At 35.7% G+C, this 22,822-nt stretch overlaps 1 long non-coding RNA gene across 1 annotated transcript in view; it reads left to right on the forward strand.

Moving 5' to 3' along the window:
- The first annotated feature begins 4,721 nt into the window (after positions 1 to 4,721).
- Positions 4,722 to 22,822, forward strand: part of LOC118170471 — a 24,516-nt gene continuing 6,415 nt past the window's right edge. The window contains exons 1-2 of the long non-coding RNA XR_004752735.1: positions 4,722 to 4,928; positions 22,583 to 22,684. This is a non-coding gene — a long non-coding RNA (uncharacterized LOC118170471). The remainder of the gene's footprint in view (positions 4,929 to 22,582; positions 22,685 to 22,822) is intronic.

A 22,822-nucleotide genomic window follows, 5' to 3' on the forward strand; every position in this document is an offset into this window, starting at 1 on the left:
TCCCTTCCTTCCCTTCCTTCCCTTCCTTCCCTTCCTTCCCTTCCTTCCCTTCCTTCCCTTCCTTCCTTTCTTTCTTCCCTTTCTCTCTATAGATCAACTATATATAGCTCAATAAAAACTGAAACCATGGGTTTAGAAACAAATTTATTAACCGTCTTGGCGGTGTGGGATTCTTCCAGAATTCTGTCTTCATTTTAGTGGTGTTGCAGTGAAATAAAAGAATTAACAAAAACTATGAGTAGATGTGAAATGAAAGCAACACCAGTGAAGCAAACAGCCCCATCTCTAAAAAGAAACAAAAATAATTTTTATACCTAATAGGCAATTTTATACACTTAGTAGACAGATCAGTATTGAATACATCTCCTGATGTGCTGTTTTTATTGTATTTGTTTTTAGAAAACCAAGAGTTAGGTAAATTTCTTGGCAGATAAAGCTTAAAGAGAGGATTTCTCTTTGCGGAGTACTAAGATACTTGGATCATAATAGTTGCAGCTTGATCTCTCCAACTTCTGACGCTACTGAGTTGTTGTAACACTATCTCCTGTTCTCCTGCTGTGGCTGGATTTACGTGAAAATCTACCATGCTTCTCGTCTAGCAGATCTCAAAGTGCTTTGTAAAGGTGAGAAACTATTTCCTGTTCAACGGATCGGGCGGGGGAAGGCGGTGTTGCAGAGCAAGTATTCAAACAGATTGGATGGCTCCTATCTCGGTTACACGGCAAGTCATTGGTTGAATTCTATCTTTATGAACAGCTCTTATTGAAGAAATATGTTCTTTTGCAGGGTCTTTCTTATTTGATTGGTATCCTTAAACCTTTAAGGAATAGCCTATGCATAAATTGTCACAAGAGTTTAATTCTTAATTCAGTATGTACCTTGCATGGATACAGTTACAACACTGCAGGAACTTACAGTTAATTTTCTAAAACTAACTGTAGACAAAAATCTTCTATACAGCAATAACTGAAGTTGGCTTTACTAATTGAACTTAGGAGCACTGCATGCAGGTGAGCCCTGCAGTTTTGCTTACCTGTACCTAGAGCCCCTCTGGAACCTGCATTTAAATCCATCACTGAAATGACCCCTTTTCACTCTGCTTGAAGCTAGACTTCCATGCTATTCGTTTATAGCAATGGTCTAGGAAAGATGAGACTTCAGTAAGATGTACGTTACATAAAACACATTTACGACACATTGCAGTGGCAATGCTGTGTTGGTAGGTTATGATGTCCAGAGAACACGGTCCTCACATGTGCTATGTGCAGTGCTGTACGCTGAGAAGGCACACGCTTCTCAGTGCAGAGAATACTGCTAGACACCAGTGACCTCTTCTGCACAAATGCACAGAGACGCAAAACAGGATAGATGTCTTTTCTTCCTATTGCATTTGCAATAGGAAGGTAATAATTCAATATGCAGTGCAGTAGCCCCCTTTCCCATTTCTGTCTGGGCTATGAAGTCCCAATAAGAAGTACTAGTAAAACTTTGTTATATTGAAAATATAACTCTAAATGCACAAAGTTAGCTTTTATATTGAATAAGATAATTTTATTTTTACAGTCACTTTCTCTGACTGTAACATTTAAGTATTTGTGTAAATAAGGAGCTGTGTACATTTATTTTTACAGCTTACCTATGTTCTTTTTTTATGATGGAAATAGGTTAATAAAAGCCATTTTCATGTAGAATAGTAATTTCTGACTGATTTACTGTATTTCTGTTAGATTCATCCAGACCTCGTATGTGATAGATTTCCATGCTAGTATGTTTTCTTTGCAAATAAAGAGTAAGCACATTCTTATGTGTGCACACATCTGATCTGTTTTCTATTACTTCTGTACTTTCAAATGTCACAATATTGAGAGCACATTGTTAAAGCCCATTTTCATGAGATGCAGACCTCTAGGTTCAAGCTGCCCGTAGTTGCTTAGCCTGTGCTTTGTCTGCTGGAAGCGCTTTTTTCCCCTTCAGCTTTTCTTGTTTATTTTCATATGAGAAATATATAGACATTTCTATTCTAGTGTAAACAACAACTCAGGTTATAAAAGTAGTTTGAAAAGGCTGAAACTTTTTTTTTTTTTAGTTTGCTACCGCAGAGGCTGCATCAGGATTTTTGTTAGATCAGATATTTATTTTGCTATTTAACTTGTGCTTTAACTCAGCATTTGGTAGGCATTTTCCAAACATAGAGGAAATCTCTGTCCTGAAGAGTTTAGAGCAGAAAACAAGTGCAAAAACTTCATTGGGAAACTATAGCTGGGGATTTGATTCTCAGGGGCTGAGAAACAAAATTTCTTTATATTGTAAAAGTAGCTTTTCTTATGTCATGTTATTGTTTCTAGATACACCATCTAGAAGAAGGGTGAGTTTGACCAGTTTGGAAGGGAGGTCAAGGAATGGGGGGGAAAAAAAACCAAACACATAAATTCCTTAAATCTCCAACATGATGAAGATGACAAAAGGTAGGAAGAAAATGTGCATAGTAAAATAAGTTGCAGTTGTTGTTCTTGCCAAGTTTTTTGTAGTTACAAATAGTATATCACTTAAATGATTTGATTCCATTTCCTGAATTTCCCCATCATGTTTGTGTCCATTCTGCAATATCAATACATATAAAATAATCACCTATATATCAGAATGATTTTAATAACAGACAAAAGGTAGGTTATGTGATATTCCATGAAAACGTGTAGATCTCTCAGAATTTTGGCCTAGTAGTACAAGATATTTAAGGTTATCATGAAAAATGTCTCTTGACACCCTTTGACAGTTGACACCACCTTAAAAAATAAAGAAAGAATTCAAGAGTTAACGTTGCAGGCTGCCATTTACTTGAATGAGTAGTATAAAATATTGCTGTTCTGTGCTGTTGTATGGTCATTATTCCATGATCTCTTTACTTCTATATCAACTAGAAAACTGTTGATGCTGTATAAACAAACGATAGCAACTCTTAGCAAATACCTACTTAATGAAGCTGTATATATCACGTGGGTTTGTAATGTAGTCTTTGGAAAATACCAATGCCATTCTCTGGTAACTAGTAAAATTTCACAAATGCCACAACAGGTATTTAGTTCTTGTAAACCTATACCACTATTAAAATAAAAAGGTTGAATACAATTATTCAAAGATATGACAGCTGCATAAATAAAGAGATTCTTAGTTTTGTATCATACTGGTTTTTTTTCTAACAACTGCCGTGTTATTTAGTGCAAAGATAGCACTGAATAGTAAAGGGACTTTCAGCTTCTATAGCCATTTAGTTATTCTGAAAAGCTTCTTCCTACTTCTAAACTGACATTGCAAAGAGATACACCAAGTGCACTTAATCCTTCCAAGTGGTGGCTATAAGTATCCAGGCTTCTGATTAATTGCTTTCTTTGATGCCTAGTCGAGCTTAAAGCTTTTGGCCTGTCAACACTGGACTGAATTCTGTGTAACAGCACTGGCGGCCTGGAATTCAGATATCCTCCCTCCTTGGTCCAAGAGAGCTCTCAGTCAAGTCTGACTTTTGAAAATCTATGGAAAGGTGTTCCTATCCTTTAACATCTCGTGGAACTGGCATTGGGTAGAAATATTTTCCTTCATTCTACTTTTAATTATTTGTTTTATTCTCTGAATCTGCAGTTTTGCTTTGGTGTGGATAGACCTGGGGTCAACAACAGCAGGAATTAAAACTCCTTAATGACTGAAAAATTAGTGAACAAGCAAACAAATTACGGAACTGCCTACTCAGTTGTTCTAGTGAACAAGTATGATTGCAATTGAAGTACTGAACAAATTAGACTGCTCCTTCAAAACCTGCAGAATTTGCTCATCCACATTAGTTGTTGATAATATACAGGTAGTGAGCAGTGATGTCCTTTCAGTTCTTTTTTCAGAATACAACTCAAATATATGATGGCTTTAATGTCAATGGGAAGTACACTTATTAAAACACACTTTAAAAATAACTGATATTTTACTATCAGCTAGAATGTACATATCTATGCTTCAATTAGTTCAACTTGGTATATAATTTTGTGTATTTTGTCATATTTTAAATGTAATTCTAGTTCTCTAGTTCTATTTTTTTTTTTTTTTGCATGAGAATTATACTTAGGATTTTTTTTTTTTAATGATAGGGTATAAACCATTTTATATTCTAGATTGACTTGAAGTTATAGTCCAATCTGTCAAGTTAAATTCACTAAGAGTAGCATCTATAGCACAACTTAGAGAAGGCGGAAAGGAAAATCAAAAATTACATACAAAAAAAAAAAATCAAGTAAATGAAATATTGAATGCAATTAGGAAGAAAGGCCTGTAGATATTTTAATGTTGCTGGGTTATTATTATTGTTTTAGTACAAATATCTGTATTTTAATGAATTAAGCAATACAGTGTCCCTCTGACATTTTTTTTTTTTTTTTTTTTTTTTTTTTTTTTCAGATGAACAATTTTTCAAGAGGATTACAAGGCTGAGTAGTCAGTTTTTGAGAGGTGGAGTGTAGTTTAGTTGGTGGGCCTGCTGTGATTGGAATTGATTAATGGGTGTTGTGATAAGCATAGAAACAGATCAGTGGCAGCTTATCCTGCTTTCAGCTGTCACAGCTGTGCCTCTTCACTCTTCTTCTAGCCCTATCACACTCCCTGGCAGCCTTTAAAGTACCTCCTTCCCTGTGGAATTTCTGCAAATCATTTACTCAAATGCCAAGATACCATAGAAGCAGCTGTTTCTGAGAAAATTTGTTCAGGCGTACATATTTGTTGTGATGAAGAATATTGCATTAAAGAATCCTTTTCTACTGCACTAGGAAGCATGCTGTGCTCTACCCTGAAGAGAGAGTTAAACAATGGTTCTGATGGGCAGGTGCACCCCTTAGTCAAGAACTTTCAACCCTGGCTCGTACAGCGACACAGTTTGCAAACCTGCTGGCTAAGTAATATTGCTGTTACTGCTTGACAGTTGCAATAAATAATCGCTCAATGTAAACTTTATTGCTAATAGCTTGATAGAAGCAATATTACAGTGTGTTAAAATCCTGGTAGCTGCCATTTTTGTTGCAATGCGCAGTAGGTTTTGTAGATGCTTTATAAATGCAAATTTCAGAAGTTCTGAATACTTTTTTAAAAAATATTTCTCTGGTTTTCTTATTGGAAATCATGATCTCCAGCCTGATCTCGTAAGCGGCTCCATACCTTGAGAGGAATCGTGCAGTTTTGACAGAACAACACTAAAGCTATGTTGATTTTTATACAAAATAGGAGCTGAATCCTAACTTTGTATGAACTCGAGGCGGATTGTCTCAGTAATGAAGCAGTTTGCAGGATATGAGATCTGATGTTCTGTGGGAACCTCTCCTACTGGCTACAAAAACTTTGTTCACTCTATTGCAAACTGAATAAGCCTACAACATGAAAATAACTGTTCTATTATTTCTAGACATGTTCTAGATTATAATACTTATGTGATAAATATTTTCTTCATGAAATGTTCGGGTGTGATGTAAATCATTGTTGGCTTATCTGTATGCTTGAGACAGGCTGGGACAGCTCTATCAGCATTATTGCTAAAAATTAAAAAACAAACTTTGAGCAAATACAGGAAAATTGAAGCTAAACTTGAAAGTGAACGATGCATGCAGAAGGTCTCATTTCTGGCTAAATCTGCAGTTCATCTAACTAAGGATGCATACAGTTAATCCACTGTGGTGGACTGTGAGCAAGAATACATTCAGACTACTTTGGAAAATAAATACTTACAGCCCAAAAGATGATCTGTTAAATTTGTATTATTTGTATGTACCAAATCAAGTTTCTCTGTTGATTATTTAGAAAGAACTAAGTCACATTAGCGGAAAAATTATTTCTCAGAGATTATATATTTCATCTAAAAATTGAAAGAAAAAGTTATATTACTGAGATGAACGTATCTGAGGACCTTTTTTGTTTTTAAATCATGCTGTTTATTTATTCTACAATTATATTGTATGTCAGCTATATCCTGTAATGCCTTGTGTCATACAAAAGCAAACAAAGTCGTGTTACATTAATGACTTGTCTGAGATCATATGACTGCCTGCCTATAATTCCATGCTCCTTTGCTATAGAAAAAACATGACCCTGAATCTTAAACAGCCTTTGAGTAGAAGCACTTACAATTACAATGTGGTAAAGAGTTTGTAGTGTTTATGACTGTTATTTTAGTTTTCTTCATTTGGTTGTTTTAGCTTCAATTTTCATTTGAATATTATGCAATTGAAAAAAAAATATTAACCCCACTGAAAAAAAAATTCAAACTGTTAAAAGAATATTAAAATAGTGAACAAATAATTCTTATAGATTTGTATCTGTGCTTACTTAGAACTAAGATTTCATTTCTGTACAGTATTTTAGATGCTTGAATTTGGTACTGTCTAAAGATGTTCTTTTGTATATTATTGAGTGTTTTGTTACAGGAAGATAACTGAAAATTGATCAAAAGCAAAGAGCAAATGTGGTTAAATATCGCTCACATGAGGTATGGGTGAGTTTTACACATCTTGATCTGCTACAAGGTACTTGTTCTTCAGGGATCCAGCGTGCACTTTTGTCCTTCCTGTGATTTCTTATTTCAGACTTGATAGAAAAAGCATCCACTGTTGTATCATTTCCTTCAGTGCTAACAGCTTTTATTCTCTTCAACAAGTGTTTACAGAAAAGTGTTGATGCTTATTAATCTGTTTCTTGTCTTACAAATGTGCTTATGCATGATTTGTGGTAAAATGGCATTTCTGACAGCTCTCAATGTAATCTGCATAGCACAACAAGATTGTTATATTGAACAGATGTGGTTTGGAGTTGTTATTCTTTGTAATTACCATCATTAAGTGAAAGCATGTGTCAATCAACTTCATACTTTAAACACACCAATCATTTGCAAGGCACATGCATCTGCATTTCCAATATGGATATAAAATATTTTGTTATGAAATTTGTTGTTTTTGCTTGATACAATACTTCATGGAACACACGATGACTAAATACGTTATGGCAACATATCAGCAAGTTAAAAGCTTTTCCAGGGTATTATCGAGATACCTTAAAAAATAGACTTGTCCTCCTTTTCAGATGTAAAAGGAAAACATTTAGATTTAATTTTATATATTTTGAAAGTTACTATGCTGCTTGATCTCAGACCACGTCTTGCTTATTTGAGAGAAGGAGGTTCTGTTAGAAAGACCCTCACTTATCTTTTAAGGAGCATTTTTGTTGTGATTACTTGGGGGCAAAAAGAAATTTGCTTCAGTAAATTGACATACTGCCTTTTTAAGTTTTAATGTTTGGGTCATTAATGTTGCTAGGATACCTTTTATGCTCAAAAAATGTTCACACTGGTAATAAACAGGATTAGATCAGGAAATTGTATTTTGAGACGAGTTGAAAACAAAAGTACCTTAGCCTGATTGCACGAGAAATGACAATATTGAAGTCTAACCAAAACATGAAAACAAGGACAAAACAAGGACATTTGGAGCTGACATTTGCTTTAGTCTTGTTTCCTTGCATAGAGACTGTAGGTGTTTTTGTTATAGACAGCAGAGATGGCACCTGTATGGTTTGTTTGTTTGTTTGTTTCTTCATCCTGGGCTGGGCTGTGACATTTCTTCTCAGCACCAAATAAGATTAACTTGTTGCTAGCAATGTAGCTCAGCATGGTGCAGTGGAATGACCCTCAATCTTTGAGGGCATTTCAGCTTGTACTTTTAAAGTGGAAGTGGTGGTCTTATGACTACTCCCCTGGTACTGTTTCACTTAGTTCCATTAGGTGAAAAATTTCTTAATATCCATATAGATGCATGAATTTATTCATAACATACTGAACTCTGATGCTCTTGTGGGCAATATAAAGGCTAACAGCCCTCTACAAGGCAAAAAGGGTTAGTAGCAGTAACTCAGTAACTCTTTTCTAGATATTCCTGGGGGCAGGAGTAAAAAAAAAAAAAAGAAAAACTGTGGTTCTATACCCCACAATTTCTACAAATGCTTCCTTAGAGAAAAGATTAATCTGGGATGAAAAACTTTGCTTTCAAATCTGAGATCAGGCAAGCTGTCCAAATAGATATCTACTTCTAGTATTAAACTCCCGTGTAATTACAAAAAGACTGCTATAACCTCCAATTTCCACAGAATGAGTTATGTTAGAACATTGCCTGATGGGTTAAAGATCATGCTGGTATCCCGTATCTGTTGTTTGACTTGAGTCTGCCTTACTAATTTATTTTTCAGGAAATTATGTTGTTTAGGTTCTGCTGAAGGCACTTAGAATTTCATATGGATGTTGAATATTTGTTATGTCCTAATAATCTGATTCACAGTCTACTGTTAGAAGTATTGAAATAGAAATCGAGAAAGTCTATTTGAAACTTAATAATTCAGGTATGATTTATCAAAAGAATAAATGACAGCTAGAAAATAACTCTTTATTTTCCAGGTATTGAAGGGAAAACGTATTTGCAGTACAGTCTGTCTGATACTGAAATGCCTGTTGTAATCTCAGCCCTTTCCATTACGGAAGAAATCTTGTAAAAGAAAATTGTTTGCTAACTTGCAATGTATCTAATAGCTGTCCAAAACAAGTCATCAGGGCACATGAAAAAATAGCTGTACAAGTTGATTAGTACTTAAGCAGGCCCGGATAATTTTGAGGCCTCTGGAGGAATGATGTTTGGTAATTCTCTTTGCTTTTAGTTTCCCCACTTGTTAATGGAGATAATACCTGTCCAACTGAAGTTTTTAACCATGCTTGCAGTGCAGTTAAAAAGTTAAAATCCACACAAATGCACATCTCAATCTGTGGCCAAAGGAAACCTTAGCAGCCTTTGTGATTTTTTAGGTGGCTGTCCCTTATACTCTGCAGACTTCCAGTTGCACTGTGGTAGTAGCTAGGCTTGTTTTGGAGCTGTGAAGAATTCCTCATACATTATTAATTTAATATAACTACAGTCCCTTTAAATGTGGCTGTATACAGGATATTCTTGGCACCTACCTCATAATCTAACCTCCTATTGTTCAGCGGAATCACCCTGGAAAATATTCAGACGAATTTCCAACATACTTCATAGAGTAACCCTATAGTACACAAGGTAGTATTTCAGAGCCAATTTGAAGAATTGGTGGAACCATTTCACAATCAATGTCATGTAATACTCATGACTAATAAATCTGTAGGCAGTGAAGCACAGTCAAGTCGTAAAATAGAACCCACGTTTGCTGAAAGGAGGGCTTTTGTCAAGGCTTCAAAATGTTGATGTTTGTACTCGCACTCAGCCACAAGACAAGCCTACAAATATTTAACTGATTTACTTAATTGTATGAAGTTGGTTGTGTTGTCATATGCACACATATAAATGCATGCTTAAGTATGAAAAGATTCAACTTGTGTAATTAGAGAACTTCTTTGCCTTAGTGTTTTGAAAAGGTTGCATCTAACTTAGACCTGCGAAGGAGAAGAGAACTGAACTCATAGGGTCTTTATATATTGCTTTCTGTGAAAATCTGAGTTGCTTGTTGAACTTGATGTCCCTTCTTTTCAGCATGCTAGGCCTGCAAAAAACAATCCTGAAATAAGAATTATTTTAACATGCAGAATGGCCCTTAGAGGTATGGTGTGATAATAGAATGCATTCACTGTTTTTGATTGCTATACTGAAGCATTAATTAGGATGTCCACAAAAACAGAAAGTAGAACCTGCCTCCAAAAAGTCCCTGGATATTCAGGCCATGTCTTTTGTATATAGAGTCCTATGGAGAAATCTATGGAGGTTAGCATCAGATTTTGTTTGTTTTTGGATTTGTTAAATCAATTTTGAAATAACATAGTGATGGGGTTTCTTGTCTAATGGGAGAGGTTTGCTTTGGACCTTGGTTCAATGTAAGATGTTGAACTGTTGTGTAGTTTGGAATCCTTTCAGCACTGGAAGACCGTGTGGTATTTCTGATGCTAGTACCGTCAGGATTGATGTGTGATGAGATACACCACTGTAGTTCACGGGAAGGAGGCTGTACAACAACTGAAGCATCTTGGCATGATCTAGAGGTGTGAATTTTAAGCCTGTCTGTGGACTGCTAAAAAAAAAGGTCTCTAGTTAGACGTAGACATATACAGATGTCTATGTCTACTAGAAGTACAAGAAGAAACTGAATTGCATACTACATGCAAGTGGAGCAAGTATTTTGTTCATTACAGGTATTTTATTCAGTACATACAAGATTTATTTATTTATTTATTTTTAAATCTCCTTATTTTAGGAAAGTTATGTTATCCAGTAGGGAGAAACCTGTATCTTCTTGAAGTGGCTTAGATGAAATATTTAAGTATATAAATACTTAAAGGAGAGGCATATTCCCGACCTTTTGACCACTGAGTTACTCCCAAGTAGAACTTACCTTAGGAAGAAACTTTTTCTCCAGATGTTTCCAAAGTTGTTGTTATTTGCATACTTTAAAGTTTTGCTTTGGGTTTGTAAGAAACAATGCACCATAAATTTATATGGAACAAAAACTTCTATATCCCTATATCCACAGCTTATAATTTGGAAAAACTGGTATCTTTAACACCTGACTTTGAGAATTTAGGATTCAGAAGAATTAAGAATTAAAAAAAGGTTTCATATCTTTGACTACATACAAATACCTTATTGGTTGGTTAGTGAAGTTTTTAATTTTATGTGCTAATCCACCACCTCTCCTTTTTTTTTTTTTTTTCTCTGTGCTATGGTATTACTTATAATTTATCATACTTTGTTATGTTGATTAGAAGCAATTAAAAAAAATCTTTAGCAAGGGACTTATTTATGCTTATTTTGGAAATTACTTAGATTATTTACTTTGGAACTGTCAGCAAAAGAGAACATAGTCATCTTAGTCATAGTTTGAAGGAGTAGTTTATTTTAATCCCATCCTCTGAAGCTATATTGGCTTAGAAGTTAAGAAAGACATAGAACAAAATGTTGGTTGTAAAGATATTTCACTGTTCCTTGTGTGCTCAGATAGGCTTTTGCAATCAGTCATTGGTATTAGTTTATGCATATTTCATTTATTTTACTTTTTAATGTAGAACTATAAGCAAATTTAGCAGTAACTACCTAGGGATGTTTTACATCCCTAAAAAAAGGATATGTTTGAAATGTGGACCAGATGTATGTTGTGTTGAGAACAGGAAATTTGTTGTAAAAACTGACATAGTGGGGGTATTTTCTCCTCTTGAGGTGCATATATACTTTTCATGAATGTTAATCAGATTTATAGAACTGAAAAGGAAAATGTGCACCAGAGTATATATTGTATATATGATAATAACATCCCACAAGACTTGTTTATGCTCCTTTGTACACTATGGAGCCCAGAGATGGCCAAGTCCAAAGCCAATCTGTGCATTTATTCTGTATTTGGCACAAATCACCTTTGAGTGCAATTAGCTCCTTTTGATGAACCTGTTTCTGTCCCAGTTTGGCAGTGGTCTAGTTTTCTCTGGATAGAAGTACATGCAATCAACATGAGCTGGTAAATGTGAATTGACAGCTGAAAGAAAGCTAGCTTTCCTGATGGTTTATGCGGAGTGTTAAATGGCTATTAGTAACTATATCAACTCTCTGTTGGAATTCAACTTTTTGTATTCCCATGTCTTTAGACTTGTTTTGCTTGAATACTAGAATCATCTTCAGAATATCAATCTAGTGCCTTGAGTTCTTTATTCAGTAGCCATCACTCAAACAGTTCCGCTTGGATTTAAGATCTGTTCCAAAGTGTGAAGGAAGCACTTTAGCAGTGGATAATGAGATCTGACAGTACCCGAGCTGCAGAAGGAGATGAAATCACTATCTATAGAAAATAATATTTTTTTCTACATATTCAGGTTAAATGTGTGCACATCCTGGTGGCTGGAACATCTGTTTCTAGCTTCTTGTTCCTCTTGGCTGCTTCTCAATTGGATTTCCTCAAGCAGGTCCAAAGCTTGTCACCTTAGCCAGGGTCTGTTAACTATCACCACTGGCCCCACATTAAGTAGGAGGTTCAGGGCTAAGCTAATAACTCTCCTGCCTTTCTGACTGATCACAGTGATTCTCGCTGTGGCTACTTATCATGCTGTGCTCCTGTGGGAGGGTTATCTTCTTTGTCTATACTTCAGCCAGGCATTGTTTCTCTTTTCTTCATTTCTAAGTTTTCAGGTGGAAACACGGGAAGTGTTGCTGCTTTCTGAAGTAGCTGTTTGATTGCTCTCCCTTGTTTATCCCTAGCAGTTTAACAATGCTTTCTCACACACCTAAATTTTGCTTAATTGTTTTTCTCTGGACATAGGCATAACCGCTGGCTTTCAAAATGGAGATTGTAGCTAGGTACGAGCAGCAGAATGAACACAATGTAAATATGAATGCAATATTGTAGTGCCACTTTGTGTGAACCTTGACTCCAATTTTATGTTGCCACAGGTGGAGTGATTTTCCTGCTCTTGGCTTTAGTGTACAGTGATGCTTAATGTTTTAATGCTTCTTCCCTAGCACATTAGGCTGCACCTAACGCGTGCTTTTTAAGAGCTCAGGAGAGCTGAGTGAGAGAGCAACATCTACAAGAAGAGCTGCTTCTTGACTTGTGGTTGTTGGCTACCCCTGTGCCCTGTATCAGACATGGCCAAGTCTCTGAAGCTGCTCCAGTTGGCTTTCATGGGGGCAGGGGCCTGGGTGCAGGGTCGCTGCCAGCTGAGGAACTTGAGACGTGGCGGTGGCTATGCAGGCAAATCCATGCATCTCCACTGGAAATCTTTCCTGGAATTAAGGAGATTGTGGTTTGTAGCTTTATTCTAAGCTCCTTGAGAAAAGAATAATCATCTCAATCGGACTTGAAAAGGGCATCAGGCCTCACATTGCAGGCTAACACATGGAGAACGTGGACAGTTAAATCTAAGTTTGGTTAGCTCTCCTGTTGTAGTCTGTGCTTCTTGGCTTCTTAAAGTCTTCCTTTCTTAAGTATGGTGTTTTATCTCAGCTGCATTAACCATTTGGCGACAAAAGGAGAAGACACTGGTCTGAAGTGTTTGAGGGGAGTTTGAGCTTCAGTATGGCAAGTCAAAAATGTGGGAAAGACATACAAAAGATTATTCTTTGGATTTCAGTCCGTAACAAAAGCATCCTTGGTCATCAATAATGCTGTGGAGATCTGGAAAGTCTTCCTGAGCGAGACTAGTCTGTCATCCAGTGTTCAGTTTTGGCTTTTGTTTATATGAGAAGAGATCAGCACAAAACTACAGTGTGCCATGAGAACAATAGCTTTTTAGAACTGGAAACAAGGGTAAACACTGAATAACCCTCGCACAGTTGTCCTCACCTTTTCTTTCATCCTTCCTTCCCTATGGTTAGGCTGGGAATCATTCTGCACATTCACAGAACTTTGTATAAGCCATGACATGGAAATACAGCAGCTCAGTGGACAAGATAGTCCTACCTGGCACTGTTTGCTTTCTCTCTCTCATACCACTAACTGTAGTGTCTAAACTCAGTTATCAGGCCCTCTTGAAAGACTTTAAAATAAAAATCTCTCCAAATCCAAAGCAGCACCTGCATTTTCAGTCCATGATGAAATACTCTCAGATCTCTTTCAAGAGGCAAAATGATAGTGAATTAGTGATGGTGGCAGCTTTTCACAAGATATACAAGTGGGCAGACGGAAAAAAAAAATGGAACTGAGTTGGAGCCCAAATAGGAGTGATCATCAAATTGACCATGAGATAAGTTTGTGTCAGAATAGTCTGATGTGAACACAAGAAAATAGCAATGAGATAGATGGTCACTGGTAGAGACCAATATGTGTAGAAAATTAATAGAAGAAAATGAAGAGGCAGAGATGCCTGCAAGAAGACAGCAGGAGGTGGAGAAATGCTGGGGAAAATATGAGAATATACATAATGTGAAAGAAAATGACTATCCAAAGCTCTGTGTTGGTGTAATCCATATAGAAAAGACAGATCCTAGCAGAGGAGAGTAAGAATTGCTATTGTAAGAATTGCCCTGTCAGTTAGGAAATGCATTTTTATTTTGACTTTGTTCCTCACCTAAGGATAATCACTTCGTTGTTTTACTGTCCTTTAATTGCAGTGTCCTTCTGAATCTGATCCTTCCTGGCCTGTTCTCCTCTTACCATTCTTAATGTTACTATTTCTTCTTTTTTTCCTTTAAATATCTGATGCTTTAGGTACTTTGGATCATAAGTGATGCAGAAATACTGAGTTGAAAGGGCAAGTAGAGGAAAATTCTTATTAGAATTTTCTCTCTTTTTAAAATTATTCTTTAAATATTTAGAATTTTATGTAATTAGATGATGTTCCTAGTCAAATTCTTGTTATAACTTACAGTAGGTCTGATTCCTAGCCAATTAAATTAGGACAATGATCTATGTGGTCAGGTCAGTTGAGCACTGGCAGATATGAGATTTATAATTTAATTCACTACAACTTGTTGGACAGTTTAGTGAAACCTTCAATTAAGCAAACAAAATATTGAAGTATATTGCCCAGAATAAAATAAAATATTGATTTTTTTTAAAAAACAATTCAATTCACCTTACAAAATATCTTCAAAATATGTCTCTGTGTCTATGCAGAGGAAAACTGTGATGGGAATAAGGATAAGGAGAAGTAAAAGAGACAGCAAAGTTATTAATAGGTCTGTAATGATATCAAGTTTATTCTAGGGTTGAGGTACAACTTAATGGTTCATAAATAGCAAATTCATTATGTTTTTAATACTCAGGTTATATTAACACTATATAATATCTTTATGGTACCATTAGTACCACTTAGTCCTAAACTCAATTTGGAAATAAACATTTCCAAATCTTTTTCTTGGAACAATTGGCCAAATAAATTCTTTTTAGAATAAATATTATCTGATTAGCGTATGGCTCATTCAATCATAAACAGACTTACAAGTGTCTTATGTCAACCCTTACACAGAGTTCTTAAATGTTAACAAATTAATTTATTTTAAAGGCCATATCAAGGTGAAAACACCAGAGCTCTAGGCAGCAGGACAATACATCACAGAGCCATTTCTCATTCAGTCACAGTAATGGCAAAGGATATGTTAAGACATAAAACGTGATATGGTTTGTTAAATATTCATTCATAATTTGCATTCATTATTAAATCATGTGTTAGAACTAATCTTTAATCTTGAAAATACATAATATGTCGTAAAGTCTATTTGAAAACATAACAATAAATATTTTATGCTTTTCATGTTGCTTTTTAAAGGTTGACTGGAGAACACCAAAATGCTCATCATTAATGCTATTTAATTATTCCAAAGAGATCTGTTTTGCATTGATGTTGATTTCAATAATTTATTTCAGCCTTTAGGTCAATATAAAATAAATACCTGTTTGGGAGATGGTCTGGTCTATGATTAATGACAATTTAGCTCCCCCAGTACTCCATGGCAACACTGTAGTTCATTGTCTGAAACGCTTGCGGTGCAATGCGGTAGCTCCAAGAGGCTTGTTTTGTAGTGGTCCCTAGCAGTTTGCCCATGATAACAGTGAAGCTTGCTTTTGTACGTGTTCTATTTCATTGTTGGTGATTGCTGGAGGATTTCTTTATATGACACAACAGCTTAAACAATTAATATTGGGAGCTATACTGACTGGAATGCAGTATTTGCTGGATTTCCATAAAAGTGCTATTCATTTTGCGTCTCGTACACTGAGAAGAAAGGCCTGTGAGAGGGCTGAGCGTGGCAGAGAAATGATTTGTATCATAGGAGACCAGGAGCTACTCAACGAACCATGTAAAAACAGTTCATTAAAATGTTTATGTGCTTGGCTGGCTAATGCAAAGAAAGCTTTATTGCAGTCTTATAAAACCTTAGTAACTTCAGCTTGAAGTCAGATCAATGCATCTGTAATAATTCAGACAAATGCCCAATGCTGGTTAAGGACCATCAAAGATGAGGTCAAGAAACGATATTTTTGAGTTCTTTCTTCCAGACTAAACCATGTTTTACTATTTAACTTGTACAACTAAAGAGCTTCCTTACTTTGGGAAAGATTTCAAAAACAGGGCTACCGTCTGACTGGGCTTCCCTGGACCTTTTCAATCCTGAATTGTCAGTTTGGTGGAATCTCAGGTGTCTGGGCGTTTGTTAACTCTACAGCACATGTGCTGAGGCACTGCGGGTGTGCAGGATGCACTGAAAGTATGCAGTGTGTTCTGTGTACACACAATATACCTGACGTCCTACGCTGTACTAGACAGTGCTGGTTGTCTTAATTTTGAAGACTATAGTAAAGAAGAACAAAGACAAACCTCTAAACTGTATCTCCTGTATAACTGTTGACTTGTTCTATGAGTAAGCACTTACCTGAAAATGAGGATGTCAAAGTGAAATGCCACCCGCCTTTTTTCTTTTGGGCACCATGAGTTATTGAGAAGGTCTGAACAGAGAGCAGAATTGGAATAGGTGCTATGGGATTAATATTAGCCAAAAACACCAGTGAAATAAGCATTGCTGCTCCCTGTCAGTGACAGGGGGAGAAAGCCCCAAAGCTGCTGCAGTTTTTCACACTAGCTTAGCAGGAGGCTAGCAAAGAGCCTCTGCAAATAATGTGACATCCTGGAGACTCTTTAAAATCTAAAAAGCTGGACTATGTATGAACCTGAAAAGAATAGGTGGAGTTCACTGAGAAACCTCCCCTAAAAGCATTACCTTAGTCGAACAGTCTTATTACTCACATTCTCCTGAAAATACTGGTGAGAAGGGAAAGAAGTTCCTTACAAAGATCCATAGTCAGAGCAAATCCCTAATTCCTAATCAGCCACATGCTCTCCCTATCATTCTGGAGAATATGCACCATCAATTTCCCCATAAGATGAAGGGGAGGCAAAGCAATAGTTTAGCATCCTATGCATTATCTCTCTTTTTATGATTACAAATAGAGCACTTAGGTTTACTGACCCATATCTCATCCCAGACAACAGTAGCCAGGTCCAGATTTAGGTTATTGTTCCAGCACTGGATTAGGCCTGGCAATCAGAATAAAATTTATCTAGTATGATCACTTGACGGTGACATTTCTTATTGGCGCTGTGTGCACGCACAGCCCAAATGCTCTTGAGCCCCAAAAGAACTGCGAGCTTCAGAAACGTTGAGGAGACGCTCTCTATTGGGTTTAATTAAGCTGTCCTTTTGCTTGCAAATTTAAAAAGGGGAAAGCTAGTTTGCTCCCCACGTGGCTTTCCCAAACTCTTTCAGATGTAGTTGTAAGCTTAAATGACCCTCAGTCCTGCAGCATATCAACTTGATGTGTGTAATTGATTGCTAAACATTTTTTACAGCCTGCTAAATGGTAAGGCTAAAAAAAAAAAAGAAAAGTTACATATAAATGTTGATTAAAGTGCTTTTGTACAGAGGGGTCAGAGACATTAGCGAGTTAAAAAGAAAGTGTGATCTCTGCTGTGGTACTTCGAACCTGTATGCTTTATTTCGCATAATTGATACCATATGTCTGCTCTAAGGGGTTTTTGTCAGGTTTCAAACTGCAAATATTAAAATGCATTTAGAAGCAAGTGTGCTCCAGTAAGGATACTATGCAGAATACTCTGTAATGTAGATTGCTGGTATTATAATGGCAATGATTATACAAGGAATCATTTAAATGACCACAGTAGCTTGTAATTGTGTGGTAAGACAGAAAAAATATTAGGGTGTAAAACCTCAGAGTAACATTCACTCTGAAATAGATTAAGATAGAAATTCAAATGATAATTGCTGGTAATTTTGTTTCTGTTATACTTTGTGATTTTTTTTAATAACTTTTTTTTTTTTTTAGTAACTGACAGAGGACAATGTATTTTTCGGGGTTCTGTGATAGTTAGCAAACAAATGGGATCTGTCACAAAAGATCTGCAGCTCCTGTTAGTGATGAAGGTATGATGCTGTTAGGAGTCCTGACTGAAAAATGTTGTGTGAACATCTATCAGATATTTTGCTTAATAATGTAATGATTGGGTATCTGTAACAGAATGCTGTTTACCCACTTTTAAAGAAGGGAAGAAGGAAAAAAAAAAAAAGGCAAATACTAAATCCTCAACTATTGTCTGCATAACAATGCCTTAAGAATTTAATAAGCATAACTTTTTAGTATTGATATCACATTCTGGATTTTTTTTTTCCTTCAAGTCATTTGTACCCTTAAAGAAAAGGTGTAACTTGCTAGAGCTACCCTGCAAGGGCAGTAACATATGAAATCCACAGGATTAGAATTTTGGTCATTGCTATTTCTCTGCTAACTATCTAACTATGCCAGTTAATGCTAGCTATGGAAAACGTTCGGTGTGAAGTGTATGCAGACCCATCTGTCAGTGAATATAAACTAAGAGCTTTGTATATATTGTTGAACATCCAATGTAAAGAAGCAAGTGTTAGTCTGTACCAATCCAAGCAGGATTGGAAACAGTCATTTAGGGGTGAAAAGTTCAATGTTTCATGTAGAGAACTCCTGAACTATCCAGTTCATCTACATAGTGTTTTTTTTTTTTCTTTAAAAAGGCTAAACTTTTTTTTTTTTTTTTTTTTTTTAAAAAAAACTTTTTAAAATATATTTAAACATTGTTTGATTTTTAGATCTCTGGAATGTAGGTGTTCAATTATTATTTTCATAAACATGAGATTTCAAAGCTATGTCTGATATTTTTATTGGAAAGTGGATAAAATAATTGTATGGTAAGTGTTAGCAGGTGTTTAGTGGCTATTTATATTTGTTTTAAAGTTAAAAGGTTATTTTAATTGGTGATATCACATGCCAAACTATGTGCCACTGAATTAATATGCTACCTCTAAGAGTAGATGTTAAGCTAATAATTTATTTTAAAAATTGCTCAGGAAGATGGAATTCATTTTTGAGATTTTATATTAACTTATTTTTATATAAAGAAAAACTATAAATTTTAGCAATATAAACCTAATGTAATTTCATTCCCCTTCACCTCTGTGCATGAACAGGATCAAAACTGCTAATGCCGTATAGATAGATATTTTTTTCCCGTTTAATGAAGAGAAGCTGAAATAAACCAGTCGTTATTAGGGCACCACTAAAATGCTTCAAAACTCTGTGGCTCTGTAGGACAATACAAGTTAGCTAAAATGAATTTAGAACCAGAAACTGACAAAATCCCCAAGCAATAAATCTTATTGTAGTAGTAAAGTGATAGGGAAAGTGACAAGAGGAAATGAGACGAGAGTATCTCTCTTAAGAGGAAGAGAGGTGTTTTGTATTTTTTTAAATTTTGTAGAAAAACCATTAAGATAGTTTTTCTTTTTTAATTGCACAGTGTCACGTCTTCTGTTTATACAAAATTAGCTCTGTCTGACTCAAAATTAAAAGCTATGTTACTTGGGCAAGATATTTCTGGAATAAGTTTCATTTCAGACAGCACAACAACACTGAAGTTAAAAACATGTTTGTGTCTTTTTTCATGACTAGCCCATGTCTATTCTCTATGAAATTGATGTCAGAAAAGTATTATATATTTTCAGTGGGAAATAGAAGGCTGCCCTCTACTATCCTTGTCAGGACGTCGTATCCCTTTAATCATACTTTTCATTTCAGTACATTGAAATTTCCGTTACCAAGGACAACATCATAAATAAAAGTGTTTGTGAAATTTTTACCTGCAGCTTCCCAACTTTGTGCATTAAGCATGAGACTAGCAGAGAGGTGGTCAAATGTGAAAATTTATAATCATTTATTACGTACGGCTGAAGCGAGAAGGGAATAAAAGCGTGAAGGCATACATCTATAAACTGGAGCAGAAAAGCTTAAATGAAAAGTAAAGTGAATTTCTGTGTCTTGTCATAAAGTAATGAGAAGCTAGAGCTTTATTCATAGCAACCCAAGATGCATTTACTCTCAATCTAGCTTTAGCAGTAAATGCTTCCCTGATGTATTGCTTTGGACTTACAAAGAAATATTTGTGCTCTACATAATAGTATAGTTAGGAGAATTACTGCATGGCTGAGGAGATTCTATAAAGGTTTATAGCTGGTGGTGTTACTGTAATTTAATCACAATGTAGCTAATGTAGTACTTTAATATCACAGGTTACTTTTTTATTTACCATTTATTAGTAACTGACAGTCAATCATCACCACATCATAAACAAATCACATAGGATTCTATAGGAACACTGAAGTTCCAGAATGGATGCGCTGCAGCTCTTAAACATGCTCCATAATGAGCTAAACATCAAAATTATTTTTTAACTGAGTAATCATGTAAGTCAGGGTTCTTGTTTTCAGTCCATCAGCCAAAGAAAATGTTCCATGTCATGAACACAATTAGTGTTGCATATTGTGCATACGCATGCAAGGTAACACATCAATCCATTGCAGTAGTGAAGAACACTTTTGAAAATACGAAGACGATGCAGGTAAAACATACAGCGTACAGGAATTTGTAGATACTGATGAATGAGTTTCTACAGGCCAGTAATTACGCTCTCATAATTTCAGGCAGCTTTTGTTAGAATTACTGTGCTTTGTAGACTGAGAAAGTAAATGTAGCTAGTAAATATAGTAGAGTCAGTCCATATTCTTCAGGCACTGAAACCTCAATATATTTCTTGTGATAAGTAAGTGACATGGAATTGTTTCTTTATTGTGCTTTTTTATTAAAAATCTTTCATATGAGCCTTTTTTAGATTCGCTGTAGGACCAACTTCCACCAGTTGTGTTTATCATCAGCTTTTAGAATAGAATCCCAGCATGGTCTCCGAAGTTGCTTGCATTCACAAAATCAAGCGCTGATTGGAACTTTGAAAGTATTGACTCTCTGAACTGAAAATGATGTTTTTTGCAAGACCTGAAACACACTGTGGTCTTCTAACTCCACACAAAATCTTTGTTTTTCAGTACTCTCTAAATCTAGAGGAATAATTAGTAAGCAACATTGTGCTGGTTTGAATAACGTAGTAGTAATAAGCCCCACAAAGATGTATGTTTGTAGGCTATTAGTGCATGTCCTGAGTTCATTGCAACGAATCGGGCTAAAGACCAAGCGCTATCAATCACTGGCAAGGCTTGCCAATAAGTCTAGTAATGCACGCCTTGGCATGGCTTATTGCTGTTAGAATATGTCTCTTAAAATTAAAAGTTCATGCAATCTACCTTTCCATGGTGAAAAATACTTCCTGGAAGAAAACTCTAAAATATTTGCAGGAGTTGTAAAACAAAACAAACAAACAAAAAAGCAAAAACATAACAACAAAACGACATCTCCTATTTGCTCTTAGATGCAGAACATGAAACCTCCTCTTCCATTCAGTGTTGTTTATATCTGTAGGTTCTCCAGACTAGTTGGGTGTTTCCAAGTGTTACATCAGATGTAAAAGCAATGCTGTTGATTTGATTTGTCTTACAAGACTACCTTAAACAAACAAACAAAAAAATGTGTTCCTATTAAAACCCTGTTTTCCCTAAAATTATGATAGTTCTCTCAGACCTTAGGAGACTCTTTGGCTTCTTTATGTGTTTACTGACCCTGTGATATAAGAGTTTTTCAACAGGAAAGAACTCCAATTGCTGCTAATCTGCTCTTGTAGCTAGCTCAAGTAAATTACTAATTGTGCCACGCACAGTCTGATGAAAATGGCTTCTGAATCTCTGAATATTATTGGTAATATGCAAATATATATAGTAAAATATAGTAAAAGGAAGGCAACAGTAGAAAACCATGTTCATTTCTGTATCTGTTTTCATCCTTCTTGCTTTTCAATGGCTCTCCTATAGGCTCTTTCAGTGCTTTGAGTGGTCAGCAAAGATTTGGTTTAAATCACTCTGCATGGAGCTGTTTTTTTTTTTTTTTGTTTTGTTTTTAGACATTACGTGATATTCTAACTATCATTGTACTTTTAAGTGCATTTTCTTCTGGATAGATTAAAAATGTATTGAACTGCAGGTGAATTGCCTCTGTTTTGAAAGGAGGATTTAATGCAATGTACATTCAATTAATTCCTTGCTTGTACAGATATCCTATTCGTGGTCTCCAGGAAGCTGCAGAATTGTTTCTCTTCATAGTTATCTATTAAGAATTTTTCTGCGGTCTAGCCTTGGGACTACATCTCTGGCATTTAGCCCATCTTTTCTAAGCTATTTTTATTGCACTTGTCTGAGCAGCATGATACTGACTGACTTCACACTTTTCTGCACCTCTTCTTGTTTGACTCTTACTTACTGATAATATTGCCCCCGGGTGGCTTTGCGTTTCATGGAATGCCTGCTTTCCCGTTCGTGCTATCCACATACGTAACGCTAAACAGGACAACACTATGAGAAAAGTGGGATGATGGCCACGAAAATGTTCCATGATGGTTGTGGATGGTCAGTAATAGGATCGATGAAAAAAAGCACTGAAAATAAGGAGAGAGGAGGGAAAAAAAAAAAAGGGAAGAAAAGACTCCAACTCAGAAAATCAGCACAAAGAAAACATACTCTGAGGAAAATATACTGAGATCTGTGTGTGTGTGGTGGTTGAGCCTCTCTTTTCTTTATTTTTTTTTTTCTTTTAGTTCTCCAAAACAACTTGATGGCGCTCCTTCAATATCAAGTGGAACAGGAGGATGGCTGCTGATGAAAGATAAGAACAGCTGAAAGAGGCGGTGCAAATGCAAGTGAGATGATTTTTTGCAATGTAAAACTTAAATGACTGCTTTTCTTAAAATATGATGCTTGAGCACTTTGTCCCATTTGCAAGCTAATGTGGAAATAGAGCTTTTTTTTTTTTTTTTTTTTTTTTTTTTTTTTTTTTT

Source organism: Oxyura jamaicensis, chromosome 8, assembly GCF_011077185.1.
Source record: "Oxyura jamaicensis isolate SHBP4307 breed ruddy duck chromosome 8, BPBGC_Ojam_1.0, whole genome shotgun sequence".
NCBI lineage: Eukaryota > Metazoa > Chordata > Aves > Anseriformes > Anatidae > Oxyura > Oxyura jamaicensis.